Raw genomic sequence first — 13,856 nt, forward strand, 5'->3', positions numbered from 1 at the left:
CCCTCCCTCCAAAACAGTAACTCTGGTATTGCTACTAACTCACTAAAGGGTTGATCCTGCTAGTGTGCTGAGTGCTCACATTTTAATCAATAGGGAGTTACATGCACTCAGTACCTCACAGGGTTGTGCCCTTGATTGGTTTTTGTGAGGATAATTCTCTGTTCAGCTCTCAGATAAACACAGATGAAATTAAAGTTTGTATGGAAAGCTCAAAATATATTAAGCGATAATATTCTCTTTGGCTCACACCTCTGAATGCTCACTTAGTACTGACTTTAGCAGTTATTTACAGATCAGCGAGTTGCAATGTGAACGGATACATGTTGGAACTGTGTGGGCGCAGTTACTGTACATCATTTGTTTCCATCACAATTCATCTCTTTATTTGTTAATTGCAGTTAGGTTCAGTGCTTGGAAAACAGAGGCAAAATCTAGCTGGCAGTTCTCCAGATCTACACTTCCCACCGCTACTCACTGCGACTGTATTTTCATTTAACTTTTCCTTTCCGACTTGCCGAACACTCACCCTGCTGTTTTCATTCTCTTTCTATCCTGTGACTTAAAAACCAAAATCCTTGGTATCCTATTTCGTTATACAGCCCCAGTTCCTATATTGAGAACTACCCAGGAACAGGAGCAGCGCCAGGGTTTTTGCTGCCCTAGGCGGCAGCGCTCCTCCTGTGAGCATTCAGGGGGCCCGGGGTCTTCGGCGGCGGGGGTCCTTCCACTCCACATCTTCGGGGCACTTAGGCGGCAGGTCCCGGAGCGAGTGAAGGACCCACCGCTGAATTTCCGCCGAAGATCCGGAGTGGAAGGACCCCCCGCTGCCGAATTTCCGCCGAGGGAGGCAAAATGCCACCCCCCAAATCCTGCCGCCCTAGGCAACCGCCTAGGGTCGCCTAGTGGAAGTGCCGGCCCTGCCCAGGAACACTCCTGTGCTCACACAATGTTAAATTTACCAAGGACTGTGGTGGATTCTCTGTCACTGCCAGTTTTAAAAATCAAGACTGGCTGCTTTTCTAAAAGATGAGCTCTAGTTCAAACTGGAATTATTTTGGGGAAGTGCTATAGCATGTGTTGTACAGGAGGTCAGAGTGCATGGTCACAATAGTTCCTTCTGCCTCAGAATCTAGCAGGATCTGGGCCATAACTATTTTTTCCTGCACCACCCTCACTTCACTTTCATAACTAAAGTCCTCACAATTATGGGATTTACCCCTTTCTCATAACATTAGTTTGCTTTTTTTTCACTCCAGATCCCATTTTTCTTTGCATTTTTCAGTTAGCACTACAGTCATGTTCAAGGACGGCAGCATATCCAACAAAGAAATAGAACATAAAGGAGGAAGAAGAGATTACCTTTTTCTTCTCCTTAACAAGGCCAAGCTGTTTCCATCCCAGAGCTGCTACTAGAAGCACGTAGAGGTGGTTGAAAAATGGAGCAAAATTTTCACGAGCGAATTTTTCATTCAACTTTTCGTTTCTGAAAAATTTCAACCATTCTATTAGCTGGTCAAAAATCAGGAAAAATAAACTTGGTCAAATTTTGAAGTCAAACTTCCAACCAGTTTCAGAAGCAATAACTTCAGGGATATAAGTGACACCGTGTCTCTCACACTCAAAATAAGGAGTCTTCCTAACTATGGGTTTATACTGCACCCATCACTGCAGAGTCTATGCTCCATATGCTTTTATACTGAGCTCAGCACCATAGTGTCTGAGCACATTGTATGCGTGCATTAAGCAATGTGAGTAACATCTGTCATGTGTTGCTTATTCTCTCATCTTCTCCCCAGGGGGAGAAGCGTGTGCCAGGAAGTAGGTCTTTTTTAATATACCTGTTGCTATATATTTATGTTCGAGAAGGTAGGTCAAAGCACTTGGAGCTAAAGGTGATGAGGTTTGTGATGGTCCTTTGTTCCTGTGACAGTTCATTCCACAGGCTTGGCCTGGCCCCATAGAAACCTCTATCTGTCCCTCAGAGGAGCTTCACCCTTATTGAGATTTCCATTGTGCCAGAGGAGTGAAGTTGTTAACCCTGGTCTTCATTCCAGAGCTTTAGACGATCTTCTAGATACCATGGGCCCAGGCCATGAAGCACCTTGAAGGTAAGGACTGAGACCTCAGCCTGAGCTATCAGTGACCCAGATCCATTGTTCCTAAGAGATATTGCTAACTATGTGATTAATGGTCCATCTCATTACCAGCTCTAGTAAACACTTAAAAAGTCAGCCTTCATCAACTGTTGTCACACAGTGGTATCTGAGATACTGCAGTTATGTCCTATTCTAAGCATACGGGGAAAAGTCTGTCAGATAACATTGTGTAGTAGTGTAATTCTTGGCACAGCAAGCAAAACTTCTGGAAGACATTTTCAATCTGCCTAATATAGAACCCTTATTTGGATGGAACTGTAATTCTCTATTGAGAAAGATGTTTGATAATGATCACCTCCTCTATTTTCTCCTCTATATTTCGTTCTGTTTTGAAATATACAACAGAATAAAAACATAAACTGCCACTACATGAAGCTACTGGAATCGTGGCATCATGAGTAAAATAACAATATGCACATGCAAATGGAAAAAGTGCAGAATTTAAGGACAGTCCATTCTACCTTAAAACAGCATGGAGCACTTCTGTGATGTGATACCAAGAAGCTGACATCACAGTTGGAAGTTAGCTGGAGTTCTGATCTGGATCTGAAGTTTTCCAAAGTTGGGGGAGTATTTTGATTTGGCCACAGCTGTGATCATAATATGAGCGCCTGTTAGCCATATGGCTACTCATTGTAAAGGGGTTGCTTCCTACCTCATAGGATCATCAAACAGAACAAACACGGTTCTTAATCTTGAAAAGTTTAGATTGTAGGATTCCCTATTCCCTCTTTTCAGGCACAAATGTCTTAATTTCAATTAGTAGTAATTAGCAATTTCTTATGTTCCAATCAGCCAAATATTGACTTACCTAATCAGAGAACATACCATTCAAACCTCTCTTAATACCTTCATTTATTCACCTCTTCAACAATTTCCATTTTAGGGAAATCATTCTAGGAATACAAGATAGCGAAGAACAACCCTTTATTTTGTCCACAAGTGTGATTCTTAGTCAACTAATTAATCAGTTTAACCTTTTTTTTTTAACAGCACCACACCACTAGGAACAGATGCAAAGTATACAGTGATAATGAACCCATCTCTTATCACACCGAGTTTGCCATCTGCACCACTACATTAAATAACATGAGATGAATATCCCCAATCTGCTGGATTATGTAAAGATTATTATCCTGAAACGTTTCCCTGTAGGATAGTTCACCAGTATGGTACCAGTTGGAAGGAGTCCAATTGGTCTATCTAGCCTTCCCTGCTGCCTTTGATGATGAAAGATACCTTTCTGTTGAAAACATTTCGCTAGATTTTCAAACTCTGCTTTTCATGAGCATGCCCAGTCTTTTTTTCATATCTGTAAATACATGAGTGATGATAAATTGGGTAAATCCGTTCAATAAAGGGGATTTGGAAGAACTGTGGAGATAAATGTCATGATTCACAATTTGTTTAAGCCCTCCGTTATCTGTATTCATGTCAAATATACACGAGAGAAAAAATAAGCACAATTTAGAAGTTAGAGTCAAATTATTTTTTCAGAAATATCCTTTGAAGGTTGTCTCCAAAGAAATAGTTGGGGTCAGTATAATGCACTACCACAGTGTGTCAAATGATTGTATTTTAAGAAAGTCTAAGCAGGGGGATCCCATTGGGATTCCAGCTAGACCGGTTTGTGCCATTGGCACTCACCATAAAATCCTTTTGGGAGCTGTCCAGGGACTGAACAAATTCTCTCAATATTGGGCAAAGTGATGCCTCTTTAGGATCCAGTGTAGTTCTTAACCCAGACAAAACTGAGAATGGCTTCAAATCTTGCTCTGTGTAAGCTCAAAAGCTTGTCCCTTTCATCAACAGAAGTTGGTCCAATAAAAGATATTCTATTACTTCACCCACCTTGTCTCTCTAGTTTGCATAATCCGTTTGTAAAGTGCTATGGGATCCATTTCAATGAAGGGTGCTATACAAATGCATTGTCATCATTGCCAACACCGTGGTGGGAAATTCTTCATCTTCCTGGGAGTTCCCTTTTTGAATATCCAAGAAAACATCCCTTCAAGTGAAACGTGACTTTTTAAATTCTGGGACTTGTAATTGCTTTAGCAAATGTGATCTTGCCGAAGGGGGGTGTAGCAGGGGGAAGGGGAGTTGGAAAGAACTTGCTGGGGCTGCAAGTTTAATAGTGAGCCAAAGCATCCTGCAGTGATCAATGAAAACAGTAGGAAATCTCTTCCTTTTAAAAAATGTCAGGCAAAATTCTCCATCTCTAAAGCATAAAGCTCTATCAAGATTACCTGCAATTAGCTAGAGGTTGCATTATAGCCATGGCTTGAAGTTCCTTGTTCAACAGCTTGATACATTCCAGTTTACATACAGAACAGCTATTTATTACATCCCTTTGAATGCTTTTTCTGATCCAAATGGTGAGAACTCAGAACAATACTTACAAGTGTGTCTTTGTATACAGGGTCTGAGTTCAACTGACAAATGAAAAACATTCAGACAATTGCTCTATTTTTTTAACTGACCTTGCTGTGACCTTGTTGCAGGAGTTACACTGGATGATTTTACTTATTATGGGGAAAATTCAAGCTTCAACGTGCAAAAGAGCTCTGCCCCCACCCCGCTCCCCAACAGGTGCCTGGCTGCCAAAGCCGTGCCAGCATGTGCTCCTATTTTGGTTGTCAACAAGCTTCATACGTGTGTGTCTGTTGACACAGCTATCAGCAATTTCAAGGGACCACTGCTAGGCCATAGGCATATTTGTATAAACACAAGCACTGTAGTAATCATTATGAATATTTATTTGCGGTAGTACATAGTGGGCACTAGGCAATTTACAAATACGTAAAGAAAACAGTTCCTTCTCCAAGGGACTCTCAGTCCAAGATCAGAAGTCAAAGGAAGGGGAATAATAGGCAATTTATACACAACTTGTATACAAAACAACAAAACAACTTGGCAGAAGTGAGCTTTAAGTGAGACTTAAATGTGGATGGGGTAGGTGCCTTGCATATGAGCTCAAGGAGGTCGTACCATGCAGAGAGGGCTGCAAGGAGAAAGGCTTGTAGGTGGTTGTGAAAATCTGACAAATGGGTGGACAAGATGGAAGCATTGGTGGAGTGGAAGAGGCAGGGGACAACATAAAGTCTGACTAAAGAGAGGAAGTGGAGAAGGACAGAGTCATGTAGAGTTTTAAAGTGGTGACAAGGTTAACATGAATATGTTATCATCTAGGAAGCCAAGGGAAGGCATTTCAACAGGGGAGTTATGTGATCAAACTGACAGGCAAGGGCGATGAGTTTATTGGCACAATTTTGTATGGACTGAATGGAGCCTGCAGGCCCTAGGCCAGTGGTGGGCAACCTACGGCCTGCGGGCCGCACGCAGTCCATCAGGGTAATCTGCTGGCGGGCCCCCGGACAGTTTTACATTTGCACAGCCACCCGCAGCTCCCAGTGGCCACGATTCGCCATTCCCAGCCAATGGGAGCTGCGGGAAGTGGCGCTGCTGGGAGCAGCGAGCGGACATGCAAATGTAAACAAACTTTCTGGCAGGCCGCGTGTGGCCCATGGGACGCAGGTTGCCCACCACTGCTCTACAAGCTGTGTGGAGAGCCAGTATTAAAATGGGCCATTTTACTCCACGCTTAGAACAAGGTATATGGCTAGTGCCTATAAAATACATGGTGTCAGAATGTGACCTCATAAGTACTGCTGTGCTTAAGTACAACAGGAGTTAGCAACTGAGTGCCCTTTGTTCTGATTTTCCTTACTTCTGCTGGCTTAAATCACTTGGCGTTGGTCTACACTACAGAGTTAGGTCAATGTAAGCTGCCTTAATTCTGCACTATAATGCAGCTCCCACCAATGTAACTTGCCTACTACACCGACTTAACTCATAAGAACATAAGAATGGCCGTACTGGGTCAGACCAAAGGTCCATCCAGCCCAGTATCCTGTCTACCAACAGTGGCCAATGCCAGGTGCCCCAGAAGGAGTGATTGTAACAGGTAATGATCAAGTGATCTCTCTCCTGCCATCCATCACCACCCTCTGACAAACAGAGGCTAGGGACACCATTCCTTACCCATTCTGGCTAATAGCCATTTATGGACTTAACCTCCATGAATTTATCCAGTTCTCTTTTAAACCCTGTTATAGTCCTAGCCTTCACAACATCCTCAGGCAAGGAGTTCTACAGGTTGACTGTGCGCTGTGTGAAGAAGAACTTCCTTTTATTTGTTTTAAACCTGCTGCCTATTAATTTCATTTGGTGGCCCTAGGGTGACCAGATGTCCCGATTTTATAGGGACAGTCCCGATTTTGGGTTCTTTTTCTTATATAGGCTCCTATTACCCCCCACCCCTTGTCCCGATTTTTCACACTTGCTGTCTGGTCACCCTAGGTGGCCCCTAGTTCTTATATTATGGGAACAAGTAAATAACTTTTCCTTATTCACTTTCTCCACATCACTCATGATTTTATATACCTCTATCATATCCCCCCTTAGTCTCCTCTTTTCCAAGCTGAAAAGTCCTAGCCTCTTTAATCAATCCTCATATGGGACCCGTTCCAAACCCCTAATCATTTTAGTTGCCCTTCTCTGAACCTTTTCTAATGCCAGTATATCTTTTTTGAGATGAGGAGACCACATCTGTACACAGTATTCAAGATGTGGGCGTACCATGGATTATATAAGGGCAATAAGATATTCTCCGTCTTATTCTCTATCCCCTTTTTAATGATTCCTAACATCCTGTTTGCTTTTTGGACTGCCGCTGCACACTGCGTGCACTTCTTCAGAGAACTATCCACAATGACTCCCAGATCTTTTTCCTGATTAGTTGTAGCTAAATTAGCCCCCATCATATTGTATTTATAGTTGCGGTTATTTTCCCCAATGTGCATTACTTTACATTTCTCCACATTAAAGTTAATTTGCCATTTTGTTGCCCAATCACTTAGTTTTGTGAGATCTTTATGAAATTCTTCACAGTCCGCTTTGGTCTTAACTATCTTGAGCAGTTTAGTATCATTTGCAAACTTTGCCATCTCACTTTTTACCCCTTTCTCCAGATCATTTATGAATAAGTTGAATAGGATTGGTCCTAGGACTGACCCTTGGGGAACACCACTAGTTACCCCTCTCCATTCTGAAAATTTACCATTTATTCCTACCCTTTGTTCCCTGTCTTTTAACCAGTTCTCAATCCATGAAAGGCTCTTCCCTCTTATCCCATGACAACTTAATTTACGTAAGAGCCTTTGGTGAGGGACCTTGTCAAAGGCTTTCTGGAAATCTAAGTACACTATGTCCACTGGATCCCCCTTGTCCACATGTTTGACCCCTTCAAAGAACTCTCTGAGAAGTGTAGTGCTTAAGTCAATGTAGTTAGGTCGACGCAGTGTCAGTGTAGACACTGTGTTGCTTACATCGACTGTTGCTGCCTTTCAGAAGCCATCCCACAATGCCCCACACTGACAGTGAAATCGGGGCAAGTGCTCCTGGTGAGGATGTGCACTGCCGACACCAGGAGCATAGTGTATACATGCACAGGGCTGGTCTACACTGGGGGGGGGGGGATCGATCTAAGATAGGCAACTTCAGCTACGCTATTCACGTAGCTTTAGTCGAAGTATCTTAGTTTGACTTACCTGGCCGTCCTCATGGTGGCAAGTCGACTGCCGTGGCTCCCCGTCAACTCTGCTTACACCTCCTGCCGAGGTGGAGTACGGGTGTCAATTCGGGGATCGATTTATCATGTCTAGACGAGACACGATAAATCAATCCCCGATAGACCGATTACTACCCGCCGATCCAGTGGGTAGTGTAGACGTGGCAACAGTTTAATTACTGAGGTGGCTGTAAATTGAGATAGCTTAGCTTGACTTAATTTTGTAGTATAAACTTGCCCTTAGTGTAACTTCAAGAAGATATTGTAAAACCACTTCACTTTTAAAAGCCCCCTTCCCCTGGTAGGAATCTGTAATGATCAATAATGCTTCAGGTCTGTGAAGAATAGAAATTTATAGTTCAGTGGGAAACAACCTACATCCTCTAATGCCAGAAAATAAGTTTACAAAAAAGGCAATTAAAAAAGGCAATTAGTGTCTACCTCATCTAGGTTTTGATACCATGCTCATCACCACAGTATCTTTGCAAAGAGATCATATATGTAATGGGCCGGTGATTTATTTTTCCTTCATCTGATTATTATCCCCAAGACAATTGTGACAGATCTTCCTTCCTTTGCTGGTGTTTTTATTATGGATGCGGGAAAGGTAAAGAGAAGTGAGATTTACACAGTGGTTTGGAGGCAGTGAGATTTATGCTCATTCTATCCTGTTCTGATATTGAGTTCCAAACCTTTGGACCTGTTGAAAGAGCAACAGGAAATACCTTCTTTACAAGTTTTACTGGAATAGGTCAAAACTAATTTTAGAGAAATGTCTAAGATAGTTTCATTGTGCTAGTTTTTGAAATGAACTGATTTTCAATTTTTCAAGGAGATTTATCAATGTTTCCCCCTCTGTTTAGGTATCAGTCATTTCTAAATGCCTTTTTTATTTCAAAGTAGAAACATTTTGACTTTGAAAATCCCAAATATGATGTTTAGCCAACAAATGAGAACTGATAATAAAAAAACAAACACCCCCACCCCAACAAAAAAAATAAAACCCGGTAAATGAAAACCTCTAGTGAAAAATGGAAAAATCAAGGAAAATTTTCACAAACATTTTTGTTTTTTGGGGTAAAACACTTTGTTGAAGGGGAAAAACTAATTTTGAAATATGTTTTACCCTTGAAGTTGATGGTTTCATAGGTACATGTCTATCAAGGAAGTTTATCATATCAGAGTCTCTGAGGTAACTTAGATTAGTTGCATGAAGGGCCTTGAAAATAAGGGACTCGGATACTTTAGTGATGGGTATTATAGAACAGACTTTGACTTGTCTAGTATCAGAGGGGTAGCTGTGTTAGTCTAGATCTGTAAAAAGCAACAGAGAGTCCTGTGGCACCTTTAAGACTAACAGATGTATTGGAGCATAAGCTTTCGTGGGTGAATACGGGTAGTGGGTATTCACCCATGAAAGCTTATGCTCCAATACATCTGTTAGTCTTAAAGGTGCCACAGGACTCTCTGTTACTTTTGACTTGTCTGTGTGTCATGTGTGGTGTGCTGATGAGATGAATCTGTTTGGCAAGAGATTCACTACTTTTCTCCCTTGAGGAGTAAGCTGGAGGGGAGACCCTCAACCCCCAAGCATGTTGGCCAATAGGACCAGGTTGGAGCAGCCTTTTGAAAGGGTCTCTTTTAGGATGGGAGTGCTCTCTCTGGGAATCCAACAGCAGGACAAGGAGACACAGATGTTAACAGAGGCTGTGGGGAAGCACCAAAGACTCGGGGCTGGCCCTGCAGCCAGAAAGTCGAACAGAATTGGGACTGAGACTACTCTTAGGAGCACAGGGGCAGTAGCCTGCCAAGTATCATAAAGGGATCATAACATGAAATAAGCTGTTGTAGCCAGGGTGCAAAGACACAAGGGACTTGCCTGAGGAAAAGGGTAAGTGTGACCTGACCATGCACTTAGGGAAGGAGCTGCCATGCTAAAGGGGCAAGCACAGTGCATAAATGGGTGCTCTGTAGGGTGGAATTTGTGGCCTAGTAGTTGCTGAGAGGGGGAGCGGCATACAAGTTGGTGATGTGAGGCAATTGATACCTCTAGCTCAGTGGTTCTCAAACTAGGGCTGCTGCTTGTTCAGGGAAAGCCCCTGGTGGGCCGGGCCGGTTTGTTCCTTGGCCCGTGCCGCTTCCTGCAGTCCCCTTTGGCCTGGAGCGGTGAACCGTGGCCAGTGGGAGCCACGATTGGCCGAACCTGCAGACGGGGCAGGTAAATAAACCGGCCCAGCCCGCCAGGGGCTTTCCCTGAATAAGCGGCGGCCCTAGTTTGAGAACCACTGCTCTAGCTGACAAGAGGACAATGCAGAGGGAACCTCAGCAAGACAACAGATCATGGGTCTGAACCTTGGTCCATGAGACCTCCACCCCAATAGTGAATTGCCCTCTGATAATGGGATGGACTATGAGCGGCATCCCAGGTGCTAGGTTGGATGAGACCCATGGGACAAGGTTTGCCTCTATTGGACTGCCCCCTAGGGGCCAAGATAGAAAATATTTTGTTTATCTTTGTAGTACTAAGCCAGTGGTTCTCAACCAGGGGTATGTGTACCCTTGAGGGGATGCAAAGGTCTTCCAGGCAGTACATCAACTCATCTAGATATTTGCCTAGTTTTTCAACAGGCTACATAAAATGCACTAGACTTCAGTACAAACTAAAATTTTATACAAATAATGACTTGTTTTTACTGCTCTATATACTATACACTGAGATGTAAGCACAATATTTATATTCTAATGGATTTATTTCATAATTATATGGTAGATATGACAAAGTAAGCAATTTTTCAGTAATAGGGTGCTGTGACACTTCTGTATTTTTATGTCTGATTTTGTAACCAAGTAGTTTTTAAGTGACGTAAAATTGGGGGTATGCAAGACTCCTGGAAGGGGTACAGTAGTCTGGAAAGCTTGAGAGCCACTGCACTAAGCCATTGTACCAACATCATTCCCACTATTCCTTTCTTCCAGCCCTTGAAAATAATCCTTTAATTTGAACCATATGTTTGGGTGTCCTCCAGCAACCCCATTAGGGTGGAGCTAGTTACACCATTTTTATTAATTATTTACTGAGCTACCATGGCTTGTATTAGGAGTGTCACCCGTAACACAAGCAAGGTAATTGTTTTGCTCTGCTCAGCACAGAGCTCTGTGTTGTGCACTAAATTGTCAAAAAGCCTAGAAAAATTGGAGGGAGTTCAGAGAGCAATAAAATCCATAAAAGGTTTTGAAAATAAGAACTGTGAGGAAATGTTAAGAGGACTAAAATGCTCAACTGTCTGTACTTGGTTACCTTGATTATCACTTCAAAAGTTTTTTTTTCTCTTACTTAATTGGCCTCTCAGAGTTGGTAAGACAACTCCCACCTGTTCATGCTCTCTGTATGTGTGTATATATATCTCCTCGATATGTTTCACTCAATATGCATCCGAAGAAGTGGGTTGTAGCCCACGAAAGCTTATGCTCTAATAAATTTGTTAGTCTCTAAGGTGCCACAAGTACTCCTGTTCTTTTTAGTCCAGATATTGAGATTTAAAACAAAAAGGGCTGAGAGGAGTCATGATGACTCTACAGAAACATAACAGGATGTTGTAAAGAGGGCAAGGATCAATTATTGTCATTAATCAATGAGGAGAGATCTTGAAGTAATGGACTTTGAGTGCAGTTCTGCTATAAAGGTTACCTGTCTCTTCGTTATGTAGATCCACTCAGCTTAATGACCAAAATAAATTCCAATTGCTTTTTACTGCAATGATTTCCTGAAAAAACTTTACCAAGGAGTTTCCAGGGATTCTCGTCCTTGGGGGCTCATTCATCGCGCACTCACCTCTGCCCAATCCTTCCCCCATCACTTGCTGCTGGCCCTGTGTCTCCTAGGTGGTGGCAAAAAGGCAGGAGATAATGCAATGCAGACTCAGGGGAATAGGTGAGAGATTGTGCAACAGAGGCATCGTCGGAGGCAATGCCCCAAAATGGAGGGGGAGACCTAGCCCTCAGAACAGTGTGTGTGTGGGAAGGGAGACAGACTCCTCAAACAGACCAGGTATGGCGGGGTAAATGCATCAGGGTGTGAAGCCTGCAGTAAAGGAAGAATTCCAAACCAAAAAGGATGGGCACTAGGGATGCATGTAAGAAAAGAGAGGAGGAAGCCTATGCATTTCCATGCCCCATCCCCACCAGTTTTAACAAAAACTCTTTCTCATAACGAAGGAGAGAGGCAATCTCACATTCTCTTGTGAGTAAGGTTGGCATCACCAGGCCCATAGTTTGTACTACTGGGATGGCACTGCACATGAAGATCATTACTGCATCCTACAGAGCTGATGCAACATCAAAGGAGCCTTTAGAATACAAACTTAACTACGAAAGCACCTGTTTTCCATATAACACATCATGTTCATTAATAACCATAGGTGCCAACTCCATGGGTGCTCTGGGGCTGGAGCACCCATGGGGGGAAAAAATGGTGGGTGCAGAGCACCCACCAGCAGCCCACCTATCAGCACCTTCCCCTCCCCGCAGCACCTCCTGCCCGCTCGTGGGCCCCACCGATTAGTGCCTCCACCTCCCTCCCCATGCCTCCCGCCCGCCGCAATCAGCTGTCCTTAGAGGCAGCTCTGAGCTGTGCTTAGGGCATGGACTTGTCTGATAACACATAAAGTGAGAGGGCCATGCTCCATCTTGAGTGCACTAGAGGGGAAGTGGGCACAAAGAGTTCCTTCCCCTGAATGAAACTATGCAGTGGGCAGCTATAAATTAGTTGGCTGTGCTGGAGAGAGTAAGGGTGAGCAGTGCTGGCAAAGTGCAGAGAGTGCAAATTCTGCCCTGACTCACACCTTGTTCAGCTCCATTGATGCAGTTACTGGCTGGCTGGATTTTGGAATTCCTGGGTGGGGAACACCTATGACTGCAGCAAGGCTATGTTAAGTTCAAAAACTGAGGTGCTAGTCTTGTATCTTTCATATTAATTTCTGCATATCAATGAGAGCTGATCAAAAACTTTCAGTCAAAATGATTATTTGGGGAAGAAAACGGTGTTTTGACAAAATGGAAATGTTCACAAAAAATTATTTTTGCCACAAGTTTTCACGTTTCTTTAAAATTTTGGGTTATTCAATTTAAAGAAAATGCTGATCAGAACTAAAATTTTGTTTCTCTAGAAATTTTTCCTGGAGGGAAATATAATTTTCCAAGCTTCTATAGTATTGTTCTTTAAGTAAATAGTTACAGAATTTGATGAAACAATATAATACAGTGAGTTCCCTCTCAACACAGGCTTGACTGTGCTGTGCTTACTCAGCACTTTTTGATTAGGAGAAATCATATTTCTTTGTCTCTTTCTTGACCTTTGAGATGAGGATATTAAAGGTTTGTGTATGCGATGTTAACACAGTGCTGAGTTCATTGTTCAGGAGCTGCACTTTTGAGTGAATCTCTGAGTGAGATGAAGCAGATAAAATAAATAATTCAATGCAATTCAGATTTATTCATGTAGGTGAATAAGTCCAAAGCTTTATATTTGGTTGATGGTTTTAGGCCACTCAATTGTAGTATAGAGACACAAGTTCTGCTTTTGATCTTTCTCCACTAATATGCTCTGCTGGTTTTTCTCTCTGTACTCAGTGTTACATATGATATGCAACAGTGAGAAATAAAATACCATGCAATACAGGAGAGAAGAACATCATATGTACTTAAGTGCTTACCAAGCATTTACGGGAGGTTTTTCAAGGTGCACTTAGGTTTCCGCTTCCCACTAAATGTCAGTGGGAGGTAAGCACTTGATTCTCATTTGTGCCTTTCACAGGGTGGGCTGCCCTTTATGGGAGTTGGGGTCAGTCCCATTAGCTACCTCCCTCGGCAGTGTGCTTTGAGGCAGAAAGAAGGGACCTGCTCTGCTCAGTAAGGAAGAGAGACCTGCTGGGAGAAGGAAGATTCAGGAACTCCGCAGGAGATTCAGGCTCAGAGAGAATTGTAGGAAGGCTACAGTAGAACCAGATAGATGGCAGAAAGCATTAAGTGGGTCTCTTCAGAAGACCTAGGGAAGATGCCTAGAGAGAGAC

The sequence above is a fragment of the Terrapene carolina genome, unplaced genomic scaffold, assembly GCF_002925995.2.
Source record: "Terrapene carolina triunguis isolate 2854851 unplaced genomic scaffold, T_m_triunguis-2.0 Scaffold42, whole genome shotgun sequence".
NCBI classification, from domain to species: domain Eukaryota; kingdom Metazoa; phylum Chordata; order Testudines; family Emydidae; genus Terrapene; species Terrapene triunguis.